This window comes from Leopardus geoffroyi, chromosome B3 (genome assembly GCF_018350155.1).
Source record: "Leopardus geoffroyi isolate Oge1 chromosome B3, O.geoffroyi_Oge1_pat1.0, whole genome shotgun sequence".
Lineage (NCBI taxonomy): Eukaryota > Metazoa > Chordata > Mammalia > Carnivora > Felidae > Leopardus > Leopardus geoffroyi.
This window is the reverse complement of record NC_059337.1, coordinates 32,679,881-32,699,962: the sequence shown is the minus strand read 5'-3', so window position 1 is coordinate 32,699,962 and position 20,082 is coordinate 32,679,881. Positions and strand designations below refer to the sequence as shown.

General features: G+C 37.6%; 1 protein-coding gene across 1 annotated transcript in view; it reads left to right on the top strand.

The window, feature by feature from the left end:
- REC114 (REC114 meiotic recombination protein) overlaps positions 1–20,082 on the top strand; it is a 107,025-nt gene that overhangs the window by 2,219 nt on the left and 84,724 nt on the right. The gene's annotated exons all lie outside the window — the stretch shown is intronic.

Below are 20,082 nucleotides of genomic sequence, written 5' to 3'. Positions count from 1 at the left end.
ATCTAGGGCCATGAAAAGGGAGTTCAATTCTTAGTTGTACTCTTGTAGAATGCTGTCTATATTCTGGAAAATTATATAGGCTGCAAATGCAAAAAGGCATGAGTAAAGTTAAATAGAAGGATGACTGATCTATAATTGTCTTATAAAAAACCTGGGCATGTTTGAGGACATATTTAATTTCTGAGATTGCCCATAACATTCCTTCACACCTTCTCTTAATGCCCCTTCAAACTCTTTCTCCCAAGGCATCCGTGTTGGGTGCGTTGACTCAGATGTACATGGGTAACTCTTGGATTCTTATTCTGCAGCCCAGAGGCCGTGGACATTTGGCTATTGTAAGGAGTTCATTGTTATTGCAGTTATTTTTCCCTTCTTTTTGCAAAGCTCTTCATAATTGCTTATGAGGAATGGCACTTTTCAACAGTTCTCAAATGTTTGGCATAAAGCCACAGCTCCAGTGACAAGAGATGAAGTTGGCTTTTGCAGTGCTTTTGAAAACTGAACATTTGTACCTTCCTTTGAATCTGTGCTGAAGCATCCTACCTGCTGTGATCAGTTTCAGCCTAGGTCTGTCATTTTTCTTTTTGGAAAAGCGAAAGAGAAAACAAGATTTGTTCTATTTTATGTGCACTGTGACTATTGTGTAATAGTAATAATAAAAGATGAGCCATCTAAAGAACTGTACTAAGTCCCATGTGAATTTCTTATTTTAAAACTATGTGGTACCTGCAGTAAAAAATATGTGTTAGGTAAAGCATAAAAATATATTATTGTGGAGGATAGAATCATTCTGGTCGTCTTTTCCCTAGGGAATTTTCTTTTTTTTTTCCCCCCCTAGGGAACTTTCAAGTTCAACCTTGGTTGAAATTATTTTGAATTTTTAATTTTTTTCTGAAATTATGGGGGGAACTGATCTGGTATTGTTCTATATAGTTGTTTAATTGCACAGAAGATTTTGTCACAGTGGCCACATGCTAATGCTCACAAAAATGTTGACTCGAGAAAATATGGATAGTACAGCAAGACTTGAAATCATGGTTGAGAGGGGAGGTCAAGTCTGAGACATAAATATTATATAGAGAACATCTAATATATGTATATCAATTGGATTTATTTGTCTGAATTAAATATTCTTTAAATTTTTTTTTTTTTTTTTTTAATTTTGAGGGTGGGCAGGGGCAGAGAAGGGGGAGAGAGAGAATCCCAAGCAGGCTCTGCACTATCAGCACAGAGCCCCATGCAGCTCAGACTCACAAACCAGACCGTGAGATCGTGACCTGAGCTGAAACCAAGAGTCAGTCGCTCAACCGACTGAGCCACCCAGGCGCCCCTGAATTGAATTATTCTTGATGAAGAGTTACTATCTGGAGATAAGTCAATCAGTGTTTGGAAGCAAATAAACTTTTTGTAATACTGTTAAAAAAAAAAAGTATGGAAAAAGATCAAGAATTTAAAACTTTGCTATTCAGGTTTCATTGTGCATAAAATCACTTGGGGGAGGGGGTGCCTAGGTGGCTCAGTCGGTTAAGCATCCAACTTCAGGTCATTCAGGGTTCATAGATTCCAGCCCCATATCGGGCTCTGTGCTGACAGCTAAGAGCCTGGAGCCTGGTTCGGATTCTGTATCTTCTGTCTCTGCTCCTTCCCCACTCGTGCTCTCTCTCTGTCTCTCAAAAATAAATAAACGTTAAAAAAAAAAACAAACTCACTTGGGGATTCTTTTTTAATGCACCTTTGACTCAGTAGGTCTGGTATGAAGAATAAAATTCTGTAGTTCTAACAAGTTTCCAGGTGATGCTGATGCTCTGGTTATAGAACCACACTTGGAGAGGCAAGGGTTTAGAAGACCTTGAATGAAATGGGCAACCATACAGTAAAATTAATAAAATGAATTTATGGAGTTATGAAGTAAGGCAAGTAGATTCATAATGAAAGTGCAGATGTTTTGTTAATAGGGTTAATATTTAAGCCATCTGTCATTTAAGTGGAATGAGCAAATGAAATACAAACTTGAACTTGATTTTATTTTATTTTTTTTATTAAAAAAAATTTTTTTTAACGTTTATTTATTTTTGAGACAGAGAGAGACAGAGCATGAACAGGGGAGGGGCAGAGAGAGAGGGAGACACAGAATCTGAAACAGGCTCCAGGCTCTGAGCTGTCAGCACAGAGCCCAACGCGGGGCTCGAACTCATGGACCGTGAGATCATGACCTGAGCCGAAGTCAGACACTCAACCGACCAAGCCACCCAGGCGCCCCATTGAACTTGATTTTAAATCCTTACATCTGTTAGCCCAAGCCTTTCTGAAAAGATTATCACAATAACAGATTGGTCCATTTTGTGTATTTTATGTCTGAATATAATTTGTTCTACTAATTTCAGAATAATTTTGAAAGGTGGTGTTAATTGTAGGTTCCTTTTAAATTAAAGTTTTATCACGTTTTCCAGATTTCAGGATTTCTTAGACATGCCCTAATTGGTTGAACCTGACAATTTCTTATTTTTTCCCTTTCAAAGGGGAAAAAAAAATCAACCTTTAATTTTTATAGGAGGAACTTAAAATAATTGCCCTACTTAGAAATTAAGAAACAGAATATGAAGTTTGTACTTGAGATGAACTACGAAATGCGGATTCAACATAAAATATACTTCGGGTCCTCTCTATAGTGGCCTTTTTTTTTTTTTCCATTGTATTCCTAGTGCCTAGATACTAACTAGCATATGATAGTTCCTCAGTAAATGTTTGAGTGTATGCTAATTTTTCTAAACTTTCCTTATGATGATGTGATAATTATGACATGATAGCTACTGTTTATTCAGTGTTTACTTTGGTATATTTCTTATAGAAGCCCTATGAAGCAAATATTATCATACCATTTTATAGATAAGTAAGCCAAAATTCAGAGAGGTTCAGTGGCTTGCCCAGGAACAGAGATAAGAGTTTATTCAGAGTCTGGTTTTTCTGCCTCCAAAGCTTGTGCTTTTAACCACTATGCTGTTTGTCTTTGAAGAGTTAATATTTCATATGGGGAATAACAGTTCAATTATGTAGATGAGGGATTTTTGAGATTAACACACAGGGTGAAAATGATAAAAATGACAGTTTTTTTTTTTTAAGGAAAATTTAAGATTCAGTAAAACCCCAAGAAAACTATTTTTAAAATAGCAAAGTAGTAGTTCTTCTTTACATGACTGGTAATTTTTGATTGGATGCTTGATGTTGTGAATTTTACCCTGTTGGATGCAGGATATTTTTGTATTCCTATAAATATTCTTGACTTTTCTGGGATAAGTTATCTGGGAACAGTTTGATCCTTTCAGGTCTTGCTTTAAAGCTTTGTCAGGTGGGACCAGAGCAGCATTTGATCTAGGGCTAATTTTTTTTCCTCACACCTGAGGCAAAACTCTTCGGACTATCCTACCCAATGAGAAATTATGAGGGTTTTCACCTGAGCTGATGAGAACAGGCACTATCCCCTGCCCTATGTGAGGTCTCTGGATTGTTCTCTTAAATCCTTTCAGGTGTTTTTTTGCCCAGCCTCACACACACACATACATGCTGAAGAGTTGAGTCTCTGCAGGCATTGGGAGTTCTTTCTCTGGTATTCTGTCCTGTGAACTGTAGCCACACTGTCCTTCCTGCACTCACAGCTCTATTCCCTCAACTCAGGAACACCTCACCTGGTTCTGCCTGGGCTCCTCATCTTTCTACTTTGGCCTGGAAACTTTCTCCAGGCAGTTGTAAGGCTCCCCTTTGTTTCCTGTTATTTCTCAGGAATCATGTTTTTTATTACCTAATATCCAGTGTCTTGAAAACTGTTGTGTCCTCTAATTTGCCCTGTTTTTTTTAGTTGTTCCAGGCAGGAAGGTAAATTCGGTCCCTGATATTTTGTTGGCCAGAAATGGTGGGTCATTTGATTTGGTTCCACTTTGTCATTCTCCACTTCAGTTCATCAATTCAACAAAATATTAAATTATCTATTGGGTACTGAGCATTTAGTGAGGCACTGGAGAGGCTATGGAGCTGTCCTTATGTTTCATCATGATCTTTTTTTTTTTTTTTTTTTAGCGTTTATTTATTTTTGAGAGAGAGAGTACATGCCAGTGGGGGAGGGACAGAGAGAGAGGGAGACGGAAGATCTAAAGCAGGCCCCAACACGGACAGCAGAGAGCCCGAGTGGGGCCCGAACCCATGAGCTGTGAGATATGACCTGATCCGAAGTCGAAGTCAGATGCTTAACAGACTAAGCCACCCAGGCGCCCCTCTTCACGCTCTTAAAATAACAGAGCATCAAGCACAGGATAACAAGGATGGGTAGCGCCTGATCATAGAGCAGTGTTTCTCAAGGTGTAACGGGCACAATGCTTTCAACAGTGTCTTGGGGTACGTGCTGAAAATGCAGTTTTGTGATTCCTGTGCTAGACCTAATGAACCAGTCTCTGGGGGTGATGCTCCAGGTTATGTTTATGTACTGCAATCCATTCTCATGCTCCAATTCTGAAGGAAGGGTGGGGAAGAAGGAATAACTGACAAAGTAATTGATACTATATAACTGTTTACAATTTGTAGAGTATTTTCGTAAACCTCTTCCAATTCTCACAACTTTTTAGATCTGTCTTACTACCATTTTATAGAAGAAGTTGAGGCCTGCCCAGGTTAAATGGCTTGCCAGAGGTTTTACGTAGGAAGTAGAAGAATTCGTTCTAAAACTCAAGTCTTAATACAAGCCAGTCCTCATTCTGTTGTACACTGCTGCTTCCTACATTGGTATTTTCTCTTAATGTAGATGTAGGAATATCATTGAGAGTTATTATTCTTTCATGCAGCTTGCTTTTTTTAAAGAGTTAACAGTTATGTTTTGTATTAATTAGAATTGATATTGACTCTGAGTAACAAAATATAAAATAACAGTGGATTAAATGAGATGAAAGTTTATTATTCTCCACATAAAAGTTCAGGGCTGGTATGACACTCCACAGTGTTAGGAACTGACGAGCCTGTTTTGTTCCTCTGCCCCGTGTGGCCATGGTCAAATAGTCCAAGATAGAATTGATACTCCAGACAGCTTGGTGGAGAAAGGGATCAAGAAGTTAAAGGATATACACATGCTGTCTCTTAAGGAAGATTTCCCATAAGCTGCCACATGATACTACCTCCTACGGCACAGTGGCCAGGACTTGGACCTGAGGCCATCGTAACTGCATGGGCAGCTGGCATATGTAGTCTGTATTCCACAAGATCATGTGTCCAGCTAAAACCCAGCAGTTTTATTACCATGTAGAAAGGAAAATGGGTATTAGAGAATAGCTAGAAGTCTGCCACACACTCTTCTCTTCTGAATCTGGAGACTGCTAAAAAATGAAGGCTTATTCCTAGGTTCCCTGGTTGGAACTCAAAGGCATTTTCTAATAACAATAGCAATAACCAAAAAAAAAAAAAACCCTGTTATTTAGCGCATAATTGCTGTGTGGCAATAGGTATGTATCATTACTTGTTTGTTTGTTTTTGCTCTGGGTGTTATGCTGTTGTAATTGTTTTTATTGTTACTATTAACACTTAGCATTTCTATGAAACAGCAAAAACACTGAATTTTATAGTTTGGTAATGGGTATGTAGCAGGAACACTTTCATTAGCATATATACTCTACTAGTTTGTTGAAATAATTTATGAGGCACTTTAGCTACCAAGAGGGAAGCAGCTGATAGCCTACTTAGCAGTTTTGCATGTTTTTCATATTTTGTAATGCATAAATTCCTTAGGGCCAATATATACAACTGTGACACTTTCTGAGGGGCCTCAAAAGCAGGAAAAAAAAAAACCCTTAATCAAGTACATAATTTGTCACATCTGAAGAGTAATGCTGTTTTAACCTTTCATCTAAGTATATTTGAAATATTTTTCTATATTTTCATATATTTCCTTTAACTGTTTTCTTTTTAACTTTAGTGTTATAGTGCAGTCTTGCACAAATACATGCATATAAAATATTAGAATATAAAAATATGCATGTATCTGATTTAACCAATGTATAAACTGTGCCTGAAAAACCAGCTTGTAATAGATAGGCTCTATATCTTAGTGCATCCTATTGTATTGATGTCAAAACACCACAATAGACAGAGGTCAGGTTGATGTAAACCTCCCCCCCCCAGTTTTATTGAGATATAATTGACATATAACGTTAAGTTTTTGATACACAACATAATGATTTGAAATACGTAAATATTGTGAAATGATTACCACAGTAAGTTTAGTTAACATCTGTAACCTTACATAGTTATACATTTTTTTCCTTGTGATGAGAAGTTTTAAGATCTACCCCCAGCAGTTTTCAAATATATAATCCAGTATTGTTAGCTGTAGTCATCATGTTGTATATCGTATCCCCAGAACTTGTAAGTGGAAGCCTGTAGCTTTTGACCACTTTCACCTATTTTGCCCGCCTCTATTCTCCACCAATCTGTTTTCTGTTTCTATGAGTTTGGCTTTTTTTTTTTTTAGATTTCACATGTAGGTAAGGTCATGCAGTATTTATCCTTCTGTGTCTGGCTTATTTTACTTAGCATAATGCCCTTAAGTTTCATCCATATTGTTTCAAATGGCAGGATTTCCTTCTTTTTCATGGCTGAATAATGCTTCATTGTGTATGTATAAGTCTCAAATTATCTTTATCCTTTCATCTGTCTCTTGACCCTTAGATTGTTTTCATGTCTTGGCTATTGTAAATACTGGTGCAGGAAACATGGAGGTGCAGATATCTCCTTAAGGTAGTGATTTCATTTTCTTCAGATATATACCCAGAAGTGGATTTGCTAGATGATGTGGTAGTTCTTTTAATGTTTTTTTTGTTTTTTTTTTTTTTGAGGAACCTCTATACTGTTCTCCTTCATAGTGATATGAATTTACATTCCCACCAACAGTGTACAAGGGTTTCCTTTTTTCCATATCCTTGCCAGCACTTGTTATCTCATGTCTTTTTTATAATAGCCATTCTAACACATCTGAGGTGATAACGTATTGTGGTTTTGATTTATATTTCCCTGATGGTTAGTGATATTGAGCCCTATATCATGTACCTTTTGAACATTTTTGGGAGAATGTCTTTTCAGGTCCTTTGTGCATTTAAAAATTGGATTATGTGCTTTTTTGCTATTGAGTTATATGAGCTGCTTGTATATTTTGGATGTTAACCCTTTGTTAGATATGTGGTTTGCAAATATTTTGCCTTATCCATTGGTTGTCTTTTCATTTTGTTAATCGTTTATTTTTTTATGCAGAAACTTGTTAGTTTGATGTAGTCTACTTGTTTATTTTTGCTTTTGTTTCTTGTGCTTTAGTTGTCATATCCAAAAAAAATCATTACCTAGACCAGTGTCAAAGAGCTGTTTCCCTGTGTTTTCTTCTAGAAGTTTTATGGTTTCAGGTCCTACAGTTAAGTTTTCAATCCCTTTTGAGTTAATTTTTGTGAGTGATGCAAGATGGGGTACTAGTTTCATTTTTTTGCATGTGAATATCCAGTTTTCCCAGCACCGTTTATTGAAGAAACTGTCTTTTCTCCCTTGAGTATTCTTGGATCCCTTGTCAAATATTACTTGACTGTATATGCATGGGTTTATTTCTAGGTTCTCCATTCTGTTCCATTGGTCTATGTGTCTGCTTTTGTGCCAATACCATGCATACTTTTTTTGATGACCTAAATCTTAAGCCACATTTAGGTTAGAAACTAAAAAGAAGAGAAGATGTGAACATGATAAATGTTCTCTCTGACAAATTAAAATTAATGTCTTTTTCTCTGATGACTTGGTCATTAGAGATAACATTTTTCTTTGAGCTTTCCATATTGTGCTAATGTGAACATTTCAGTAAAATGCTAAATCATCACTCATTAAAAATATTTCCCAAGAACCAGAAATAAGTTAATTTCTTTTCTCAGATGCCTGGATTATACTAGGCATTATGATATTTGGAATTGTAGAGTTAGGACACTGCATGTAGTATTCCTGTGCTTTGTAGTAAGCTAAATGCTTTCCTCAACCATAATTCTACCTATTCAACAAAGAAAATGGAAGGCTCTTATAAAACTTTTTGTTATAAAGAAATTCAAACATAATCAAAGATAGATAAAAGAGTATAGTAAACTCACATGTATGTATCACCAGCTTCAGTGGTTATCAACTCATGACCAATCTGGTTTCATCTATATCCTGTGTCCATTGTGTTATTTTGAAGGAAATCTCAGACAGCATACCATTTCATCGATTATTTCAATTACCTCTAAAAGATAAGGGACCAGGGGCGCCTGGGTGGCGTGGTCGGTTAAGCATTCGACTTCAGCTCAGGTCATGATCTCACGGTTCGTGAGTTCAAGCCCCGCATCGGGCTCTGTGCTGACAGCTCAGAGCCTGGAGCCTGTTTCAGATTCTGTGTCTCCCTCTCTCTCTGCCCCTCCCCTGTTCATTCTCTGTCTCTCTCTGTCTCAAAAATAAATAAACGTTAAAAAAAAATTTTTTTTAAATAAAAGATAAGGGACCAGTTTTTGTTTTATTTTTTTTTTTAGAGAGAGAGAGAGAAAGTGTGCGCACATGTGCACATGCAAATGAGCAGGGGAGGGGCAGAGAGAAGGAGAAGGAGAGAGCATCTCAAGCAGGCTCTGTGCTATTGGTGCAGAGCCAGACGCAGGCTGGATCTCACAAATCATGAGATTGTGACCTGAGCTGAAATCAAGAGTCCCGACAGTCCGACACTTAACTGAGCCATCCAGGTGCCCCTGGATGCTGACTTTTCTTTCTTTCTTTCTTTTTCTTCCTTCTTCCTTCCTTCCTTCCTTCCTTCCTTCCTTCCTTCCTTCCTTCCTTCTCCTTCTTTCTTCCTTCCTTCCTTCCTTCCTTCCTTCCTTCCTTCCTTTCTTTCTTTCTTCCTTCCTTTCTTTCTTTCTAAATGTTTATTTACTTATTTTGAGAGAGACAGAGAGTGTATGCACACACATGTGAGTGGGGGAGGGGCAGAGAGGGGAGAGAGAATATCCCAAGCAGGTTCTGTACTGTCAGCATGGAGCCTGATGTGGAGTTCAGACTCACGAACAATGAGATCATGACCCTAGCCAAAACCAAGAAGAGTTGGATGCTTAACCAACTGAGCCACCCAGGCACCCCTGGATGCTGATTTTTAATAACTGCTCAAGGTGGGGTGCCTGGGCGGCTCAGTTAGTTAAGTGTCTGATTTTGGCTCAGGTCATGATTCCGTGGTTTGTGGGTTTGAGCCCTGCGCCGGGCAGAGCCTGGAGCTTGCTTTGGATTCTGTTGCTCTTCCTCTCTCTGCCCCTCCCCTGCTCATGCTTTGTCTTTCTCTCTCTGTTTCTCAATAATAAATAAACGTTAAAAAAATTAATAACTGCTCAAGGAAAGGTAATTGGTATTTGGTTTGGATTTGGGAAGGAAAGACTGTAAGGATGCAAGCTACCGTTTTTCCTAACTCCTTAGAAACTTCTAATTAGACAATTTCAGAATGTATGAGCATACTTTTAAGATCTTTTAGATGAAGGATTGCAACAAATATTTGAAAAATAGTATTATATACCCAGATATTTGTGTAACCGTCTCATGCCTTCAAGTCTTTGCTCAAGCCTCACCTTCTCATGATGCCTACTGTGACCACATATTTATATTGTAACTTTCATGCCCTGTCTTTTCACTCCTATTCTCTTGACCCTGCTTTACTATTTCCCTACCTCCTAGCACTTTCTGATATACTAGATTATTTATTTATTTATTATGTTAAGTGATGTGCCTAGAGCATTTGACACCCAGAGTGGATAATTTTTTTTTAACATTTTTTATTTATTTTTGAGAGAGAGAGGGAGAGAGAGAGGCAGACACTGAGCACGAGCAGGGGAGGGGCAGATAGAGAGGGAGACACAGAATCTGAAGCAGACTCCAGGCTCTGAGCTGTCATCACAGAGCCTGAGGTGGGGCTTAAACTCATGAACCGCGAGATCATGACCTGAGCTGAAGTTAGATGCTTAACTGACTGAACCACCCAGGCGCCCCTGGAGTGGATAACTTTTTTTTTTAAATGTTTATTTATTTTTGAGAGAGGACAGAGCACAAGTGGGGGAGGGGGTAGAGAGAGAAGAAGACATAGAATCTGAAGCAGGTTCCCGGCTCCGAGCTGTCAGCCCAGAGCCCGATGCGGGGCTCAAACCCATGAACCACGGGATCATGACCTGAGCTGAAGTCGGATGCTTAACAGACTGAGCCACCCAGGTGCCCCTGGAGTGGATAATTTTTTAACACTCCACTCCCCTAAATGATGACATTATTTTCATAAAATTTTCACAAATGAAATTGTTCATTTATTTTGTAGATAGTAAATTTTTCTATTGAGCTACATTATTATACTCATGGCAGTAAAATCAATGAGAAAAGGGAAATACACATTATAGTATAAGACAGGAAAAAAGCATAACTCCTTAGCCAATTGTTTTTACATCTTGTTAACTGAACTTTGATTCTTTGGTTAGAGGCTGATACTTTATGTAATTAATCACCCACAAACTAACAAATGATTAAAAAACCTGAATTTCCAATGGTACAATCTAAGCAACTAATGATAAAATTGCTGTTTTGCTCTCCTTTTTGTTCTTTAGTTTGGAAACATTTAATAATTTAAAATGTTAAAGTTATTATTAAAGTTTAGTAAAATACTTTTAGTGTGAGCTAAAATTTACACTTCAACAAAATGTTCCATCGTGTCAGTTGCAATTATAATTTTTTAAAACACACTTTTAAACACAAATCTAAATACCAAGAGGTCCCAGATTTTGAGTAACTTAAATCTGTTTTTTTATCTTTACAATCAGTAAATCAGTGTGCTGTCATTGTTTATTTTGAATCTAGTTTAAATGCAGAAGGACATAGTACCACAGGTTTGAAGTAAACTGCATCCTAAGAAAGAGTTGGAGACAAGAACTTTGCATTAAACAAGCTTGAAGTATTTCAAATCTTTGTGAGCTATTCTTGAAACAAATGTATGTGGTTAAGTCTGCATTTAAGTGGGCCAATGTTATAACTGGGAGTTTTCCAAATGAATGTGTAAAAGACCCAAGTTTATTAAAGAATAAGTAATAACAATATGATAATTTGAAGCTTACATATGTGTTATTTAAACTTAGCAGTAATTGTAGCAGTTGTTTGGAACTAAGACCAACAAAAGACTTTTTTCAGGGAGGAGTATTTTCTCAGTGACATTGATTAGAATTGTGGGCATGTGGTGGTAGTAAAAAGCAGAGTGCTTGTTAGTCAGTTTGACTATTGTTTATAAGTTCTTGACAAAGCATTCCCTTATTGCCTGAACCAGGGTTGACTGCTCTCAACATCCCACTCTTAGAGTGCCACTAATTATACTTGCTTATTGTAGTCTCTGCCCTTGCCCAGCATCCCATCCCACATTAGCTCCATGAGGCCAACTAATATTTTGTTCAGTGATGTATCACATCTTTCAAAAAAAAAAAAAAAAAAAAAACAAAACGCTTGACATCTAGTAGGTGCTCAATAAATGAATGAATGAATGAATGAATGAATGAAGCTCAAGGTCAGGGACATTCCTTGCCATGTTTTTTTTTTCTTTCCTAAGTATTTATAAAAGAAATTGGTGCATAGTGGGTAGTACTTTGTTAATGTTAACCTAGTGAAATGCTTGATATATGGTGCTTTTAATCTCTACAGAAGAGTTTAGAATTTTTATTACTGCTATAACAAATTGCCACAAACTTAGTGGCTTATGACAACTCAAACTTATTCTTTTATGGTTCTCGTGGTCAAAATAGGTCTTATGGGGCTAAAATCAAGGTGTCGGCAGGGCTGCATTCTTTCTGGAGGCTCTAGGGGAGAATCTTTTTCTTTCCTGTTCCAGCCTCTAGTGGGTACCTGAATTCCTTGCCTTGTACTACCTTCCATCTTCCAAAGCCATCAATCACATTTCCTTCTCTGACTCTTCTGCCTCCTCTTTCCTTTATAAGAACTCTTGTGATTATATTGGGCCCCCTTGCACAATCCAGGCGCTCTCTCATCTCAAGATCCTTAACTTGAATTGCCTCTGCAGAGTCTCCTTTGCCACATAAGAAAGCATAATCATAGGTTCTAGAGATTAAGACATGGAAATCTTTGAGGGGCCATTATTCTGCCTGCCTCAGCATTGTACCAATACTAGATGTTCCTATCCGTGAACAAAATGTCTCACTTCATAGATTTACGTGTTCTTAAATTTCTGTCAATTTTCAGTGTGCAGGTCTTTCACTTTTCCTCATATTTATCCCTGAGTATTTCATATTTTTGATGCTGTGATAAATGTTGATATTTTTAAAATTTAAAATTCTTTTTTATTAAAGTTTATTTATTTTGAGAGAGAGAGAGAGTGTGTGCGCATGTGCAGGAGGGGCAGAGAGAATATCCCAAGTAGGCTCCACGCTGTCAGCATGGAGTCTAGCATGGGGCTCAAATCCATGAACCGTGAGATCATGACCTGAGCCAAAATCGAGCTGGGCACTTAACTGAGCCACACAAGTGCCCCTAAAATTTCAAATTCTAATTGTTCTTTACTAGTTTGTATACATTTAGTTTTCCTTTATTGCTCTTGTATCCTGTAACCTTTCTAGAATTCATTTATTCTAGGAAAATCAATTGGACTTTCTACATAAGTGATCCTGTTGTTTGTGAATTAAGACAGTTTTACTTCTTTCTTTACAATCTGGGTGTTTTATTTCTTTTTCTCGCCTGATTGCAATTGTTAGAACCTCCAGGACAGTGTTGAATAGGAGTAGTGAGAGCTAATGTTGTTTGTCTTGTTCTTTATCTTAGAGAGAGCTTTTAGTCTTCCACTCTTAAGTATGATGTTAATTGTAGGTTTTTCATAGATGCCCTTTGTCAGCTCTAGGAAATTCCTTCTATACCTAGTTTGCTGAGTTTTTAAATCAGGAATGGATGTTAGATTTTGTCAGATGCCTTTTCTGTATTCTGTCATTATTGAGGTGATCATATGGTTTTTCTTTTTGAGTTTGTTAACATGGTGAATTACATTCATTTCAAAATACTTCCTAATTTCCCTTTTAATTTCTTATTTGCTCATGGGTTATTTAGAAATATACTACGTAGTTTCAAAATATTTGGGGATTTTTTTCAGAGATTTTTCTGTTATTGATTTCTAGTTTAATTGTGCTCAGAGAACATACTTATAAATTCACCAAGACTTGTTTTATGGCCCAGAATTTTGTCTGTCTTGGTAAATGCTTTCTGTACACTTGAGAAGAATGTGTATTTTTGCTGGTATTGGGTGAAGTATTCTATAAATATCAATTGGGTTATGTTGGATGATAGTGTTGTTCAAGTCTACTATATACATTTGCTGATTTTCTATGTACTTGTTCTATCAATTTTTGAGAGAGGGGTATTGACATCTCTGAATGTAATTGTGGATTTGTCTGTATCCCCCTACAGTTCTATCAATTATTGCTTCATGTATTTTTAAGCTCTGTTATTGGAGACACAAATGTTTAGGACAATTATGTCTCTTGATTAACCTACTCCTTTATCAATAAAAATGAAATGACCTTCTCTATACTTTTTGATACTCTTGCCTAATGTTAATATAGATACTTCAATTTTCTTTTGACCGGTATTCGCATGATATTATATTTTCCCCACTCTTTTGTTTTTAACCTGTTCATGTTTTTATATTTAAAATGTGGGGTGCCTGGGTGGCTCAGTCGGTTAAGCATCCAACTTCGGCTCAAGTCATGATCTCCTATTTCGTGGGTTCGAGCCCTTCATTGGGATCTGTACTGACAGCTCAGAGCCTGGAGCCTGCTTCGGATTCTATGTCTCCCTCTCTCTCTACCCCTCCCCTGCTCGTGCTCTGTCTGTCTTTCTGTCTCTCTCTCTCTCTCAAAAATATAAACACTTTTTCTTGAAATTTTAGATTCTTCTTTTATTTATTTATTTTTCTCATTCTGGTTTTTTTCTTCATTTAATTTTGTATTTAATTTTGTATTTAATTTTTTATTTTAACTTACATCCAAGTTAGCATATAGTGCAACAATGATTTCAGGAGTAGATTCCTTAATGGCCCTTGCCCATTTAGCCCATCCCCCTGCCCACAACCCCTCCAGCAACCCTCTGTTTGCTCTCCATATTTAAGAGTCTTTTATGTTTTTGTCCCCCTCCCTGTTTTTATATTATTTTTGCTTCCCTTCCCTTATGTTCATCTGTTTTGTATCTTAAAGTCCTCATATGAGTGAAGTCATGTGATATTTGTCTTTCTCTGACTAATTTCGCTTAGCATAATACCCTCTAGTTCCATCCACGTAGTTGCAAATGGCAAGATTTCATTCTTTTTGATTGCTGAGTGGTACTCCATTGTATATACATATATGTATATATACCATGTCTTCTTTATCCATTCATTGATGGACATTTGGGCTCTTTCCATAGTTTGGCTATTGTTGATAGTGCTGCTATAAACATTGGGGTGCATGGGCCCCTTCGAAACAGCATACCTGTATCCCTTGGATAAATACCTATTAGTGCAATTGCTGGGTTGTAGGGTGGTTCTATTTTTAATTTTTTGAGGAACCTCCATACTATTTTCCAGAGTGGCTGCACCAGCTTGCTTTCCTACCAGCAGTGCAAAAGAGATCCTCTTTCTCCTCATCCTCGCCAACATCTGTTGTTGCCTGAGTTGTTAATGTTAACCATTCTGACAGGTATAAGGTAGTATCTCATTGTGGTTTTGATTTGTTTTTCCCTGATGATGAGTAATGTTGAGCATTTTTTCATGTTTTGGTTGGCCATCTGGATGTCTTCTTTGGAGAAGTGTCTATTCATGTCTTTTGCCCATTTCTTCACTGGATTATTTGTTTTTTGGGTATTGAGTTTGATAAGTTCTTTATAGATTTTTGGATACTAACCCTTTATCTGATATGTCATTTGCAAATATCTTCTCCCTTTCCATTGGTTGCCTTTTAGTTTTGCTGATTGTTTCCTTCTCTGTGCAGAAGCTTTTTATTTTGATGAGGTCCCAGTAGTTCATTTTTGCTTTTGTTTCTCTTGCCTCCAGGGACATGTTGAGTAACAAGTTGCTGTAGCCAAGGTCAAAGAGATTTTTGCCTGCTTTCTCCTCGAGGATTTTGATGGCTTCCTGTCTTACATTTAGGTCTTTCATCCATTTTGAATTTTTTTGTGTGTATGGTGTAAGAAAGTGGTCCAGGTTCATTTTTCTGCATGTCGCTGTCCAGTTTTCCCAGCACCACTTGCTGAAGAGACTGTCTTTATTCCATTGGATATTTTTTCCTGCTTTGTCAAAGGTTAGTTGGCCATACGTTTGTGGGTCCATTTCTGAGTTCTCTATTCTGTCACATTGTTCTGAGTGTCTGTTCTTGTGCCAGTACCATACTGTCTTGATGGTTACAGCTTTGTAATACAGCTTGAAGTCTGGGATTGTGATGCTTCCTGCTTTGGTTTTCTTTTTCAAGATTGCTTTGGCTATTCGGGGTCTTTTGTGGTTCCATACAAATTTTAGGATTGTTTGTTCTAGCTCTGTGAAGAATGCTGGTGTTATTTTGATACGTATTGCATTGAATATGTAGATTGCTTTGGGTAGTATCGATGTCTTAACAATATTTGTTCTTCCTACCCAGGAACGTGGAATATTTTTCCTTTTTTTGTGTCTTCTTCAATTTCTTTCATAAGCTTTCTATAGTTTTCAGTGTATAGATTTTTCACCTCTTTGGTTAGATTTATTCCCAGGTATTTTAAGGTTTTTGGTGCAATTGTAAATGGGATCAAACTCCTTGATTTCTCTTTCTGTTGCTTCATTGTTGGCGTATAGAAATGCAACCAATTTCTGTGCATTGATTTTATGTCTTGCCACTTTGCTGAATTAATGGATCAGTTCTAGTAGTTTTTTGATGGAATCTTTTGGATTTTCCATATAGAGTATCCTGTCATCTGCAAAGAGTGAAAGTTTGACCTCCTCCTGGCCGATTTGGATGTCTTTTATTTCTTTGTGTTGTCTGATTGCTGAGGCTAAGACTTCTAATACTGTGTTGAATAACAGTGGCAAAAGTGATCATCCTTGTCTTGTCCCTGACCTTCGGGGGAAAGCTCTCAGTTTTTCCCCATTGAGGATGATATTAGCAAGGGGTCTTTCATATATGGCTTTTATGATCTTGAGGTATGATCCTTCTATCCCTACTTTCTTAAGAGTTTTTATCAAGAAAGGATGCTGTATTTTGTCAAATGCTTTCTCTGCATCTGTTGAGAGGATCATGTGGTTCTTGTCCTTTCTTTTATTGATGTGATGAATCACATTGATTGTTTTGTGGATATTGAACTGGGCCTGCATCCCAGGTATAAATCCCAGTTGGTCGTGGTGAATAATTTTTTTAATGTATTGTTGTATCCAAAACTAAATACACGTTTTAAAAAATAAAATGCATTTCAGAATGTCTGGGTGGCTCAGTTGGTTGAGCCTCCGACTCTGGCTCCGGTCATGATCTCACAATTTGTGAGTTAGAGCATCCATTAGGCTCTGTGCTGACAGCTCAGAGCCTGGGGCCTGCTTCAGGTTCTATGTCTCCCTCTCTCTCTGCCCCTCCCCTGCTCACACTCTGTCTCTCTCAAAAATGAATAAACATTAAAATATAAATAAAATAAATTAAAATGCATCTCTTATAGGCAGGGTATAGTCATACCTTTTTGTCCTGTTAGATTGTCTTTTATTTGGGTATTTAAGCCATTTACACTTAATGTGATCGATCATTGATAGGGTGGGTATAAGTGTATAATCTTGGTATTTGTTTTGTGTTTGTCCCATCTGTTCTTTGTTCCCTTTTTATTCTTATTCTGACTTTCAGATTGAGTATTGTTTATAATCCCATTTATCAATTACATTTTAAAGAAAATAGGTAGATAACAAGTAAATATAAAGTAACAAAAGTGGAAAGAACTATGGAGGAAAGCAAAGCTGGAAAAAGGAATAGGAGCCATCTGGTTTGGCCAATGAGAGGAATTGGTGGCAGTTTTCAGTAGGATGGTCAGGAAAGGTATTACCTGAAAAGGTGACATTTAAGGAAAGACTTGAAGAAGATGAAGGAGTGAGTTATGTGAATATAAGAGAATTTTAGATAGAACAGGATTGAAAAAGCCCTGAGATTTATAATCACGAATTTTCCTAGTAGGTTCAAAGAGCAGCAAGGAGGCCAGTGTGGATGGAGCAGAGTGCCCAAGGGTGATGAGAGCAAAGGGGCAGTAGGGGCTGGGTTGTAGAATACTTTGCATGAGTTTCCGAATGAGATGCAGGGCTACTGCAGGGCTTTGAGCTGGAAATAGCATGATCTAACTTAGGTTTTAAAAGGATCACTCTGGAGTGGGCTCTTGGGTGGTTCAGTTAGTTAAGTGTCTGACTCTTGATTTCAGCTCAGGTCATGATCTCACAGTTCACAGGATCAAGCTGCTTGTCGGGCTCTGTGCTGATAGCATGGAGCCTGCTTGGGATTCTGTCTTCCTCTCTCTCTGCCCTTCCCTGGTCACACTTTCCCTCCCACTCTCTCAAAATAAATACACTCAAAAAAAAAAAAATCACTCTGCTTACTTTATTGAGAATAAATTGTGTGGGGAGGGGGAGCAAGAACACAAAGGGAAAGCCATTTAGGAGGTTATTATGTTAATACAACTGGAGATGGTAACTCAGACCAGACCCGTGAGAAGTGATTGGATGCTGAATATTTTGAAGATAGACATGAAGGATATGCTGATGGATTGATTTGGATATGAGGAAAGGAGAGGATTTAAGAATGATTCCACCATTTACCTAAGAATGATATTCTTTGATGTGAAACTGTGGGAGTCAGATACCTACAACAGCCTGGTATGTGGTATGCGTTTTGTGTTGGGAAGGCAGTCTTTCGTGCATGTAGTCTTTCAGCCCCTTTCGGCCAAGACCATAAGAATGGGTCTGAAGCCTGGAACACTTCCTTTACCAAGGGAGAGTCCTCATAGCCCATGCTCCTTTGTTCTGCTTAAGTATTATATGGCACCCAGCCAACCCTACTGCTGTATCTGTCCCTTTGGGGGAGGGAATGGCATCCTGCTGCTGCAGCACCAGAGGGCTGAGAACAGGCCAACTGCTCTGTATGGCTGCTGAGAGGGACCTGCTCTCTCTCCCCCGCCAGGGGGAACTGACCCCCACTACTCATGCTCATCTTGCTCTATTTATTCTGTATGTGAGTAAAGTGCTGTTCCATCCAGTACTTGACTGTGTTGTGTTTTCCATAGTGACTCCAGTACCAAAATGCAGTGGGCAGAAATGGTTGGATTTCTACTCGTGGTGATAGGCAACAGATGTCACTTGCTCGACACTTTGTAAATATTCAATGAATAAATGAATGAATGGAGGGTTTGGACTTGGAATTAGGAGCTGTTAATTTTGAAATGACTGTTGGACCTTTAAGTGGAAATAATGAGTGGGCAATTAGATGTAGCAATTTGGAGCCCAGGGGAGAAGTCTACTGGGATTCTCTTGGAAGTCATTAGTCACTACTTGAAAAACTTATAAAATAATTGGGAAAGAATTGGGGTCTCCATAGTGAGTGTTCCTACCTAACAAAAGACATATATAAAAATGTTCATAACAGCATTGTTAGTGGTAGACCTAAACTGGAAAACAATATTGATCAACAAGAGAATGAAAAAATAAATTGTGGTGTAGTCATAGAATGGTATTGTACAGTAATGAAAATGAATGAACTGGGTACATGCAACAACACTGATGAAGCCAGATGTAATTCTTTCTATATGATTCTATTCTTATAAATAAAGCTAAACTATGGTGTTAGAAATCAAGCTGTGTTAGGGGGAGGAAGGAGCAGGTAGTGATTGGGAGACAGCACTAGGGTACCTTCTGGAAGGCTGGCAATGTTCTGTTTCTTTACCTGGGTGGTAATTATTATATGTTGACGTTATCATTATTCACTGAGTTGTACATTGAAGTGTTGGACACTTTGGGGGGTATTTTCAGGGTGTATATTACATTTCTAAAAAAAATAAACTATCATGTTAACATATTGCCTCCTAAAGAATTTGTTGACCAGGCTCTAGTTTTGAAAGCTCCTCTTGACTCCTAGCTATCCTTGTGGTTTTAAGTGGTCATGAAGCATAAAAGATAATCTGTTTAAACTGTGGCAGGAAGAGTATCATACAAATAGCTGAATTCTTAATACTAGAAAAGAGGCAGAATAACAACCACTGAAGTTTAGATTTTAGCATAGCTTCCTTGACATCTAAAAATCCTTCAAGTTTTTTTAAGGTTGGAATTTAAAGTGAATTAGAGGAAACTCAGTAGGAAATCTTAAGTTTAAATATAGCATTAAAGCTGTAAACCCCACATATGAAACTATAAGAACATTATTTCTCAATAGAATGTAGTAACCTCATAAAGATATACTTGAGTTAGGTGTGTGTTAATTGTTTTGAGCTTTGAGCTTTGAGGTGAATCCATAATTTCATCTTATTATTTCTACAAGGATGTTTACCTTACAGTGTATGAAAACCACCTATACAGGGTAGCCACTTAAGACCCAAATTCTACTAGTCTGTATCTGTCAGTCATGTCCTCCTTGACATTTTGATTTCATTGCCTCAACTCCCTACGAAAACTATGGACCAAATTTAACAAGATAAAATATAATGAGAATAAATGCAAGGTCTTACATTTAGGTTCAGATGAAAATGAAAGTCTGATTTACCAGTATAAGTGATGAAGTTTCAGGAAGTTTTGCTGATATCAGATCATTCTTCAAATGGGACTACCCCCTCAAAAGGTTAATGTGATTATAGGCTGCATTAGTGCAAAACATAGGAGATAGTTAGACCACACCAAGCGTATTATGGTCAGTTTTGGGCACCATATTTTAAGAGTGACATGGACAAATTAAAGTTCATGCAAAGAAAAACAGGTTTTGAGGGATTATAAAAATGGATTGTATGGCTGATGAAAGGAGGACTCTGAAGTCTCATAGCAACACTGTA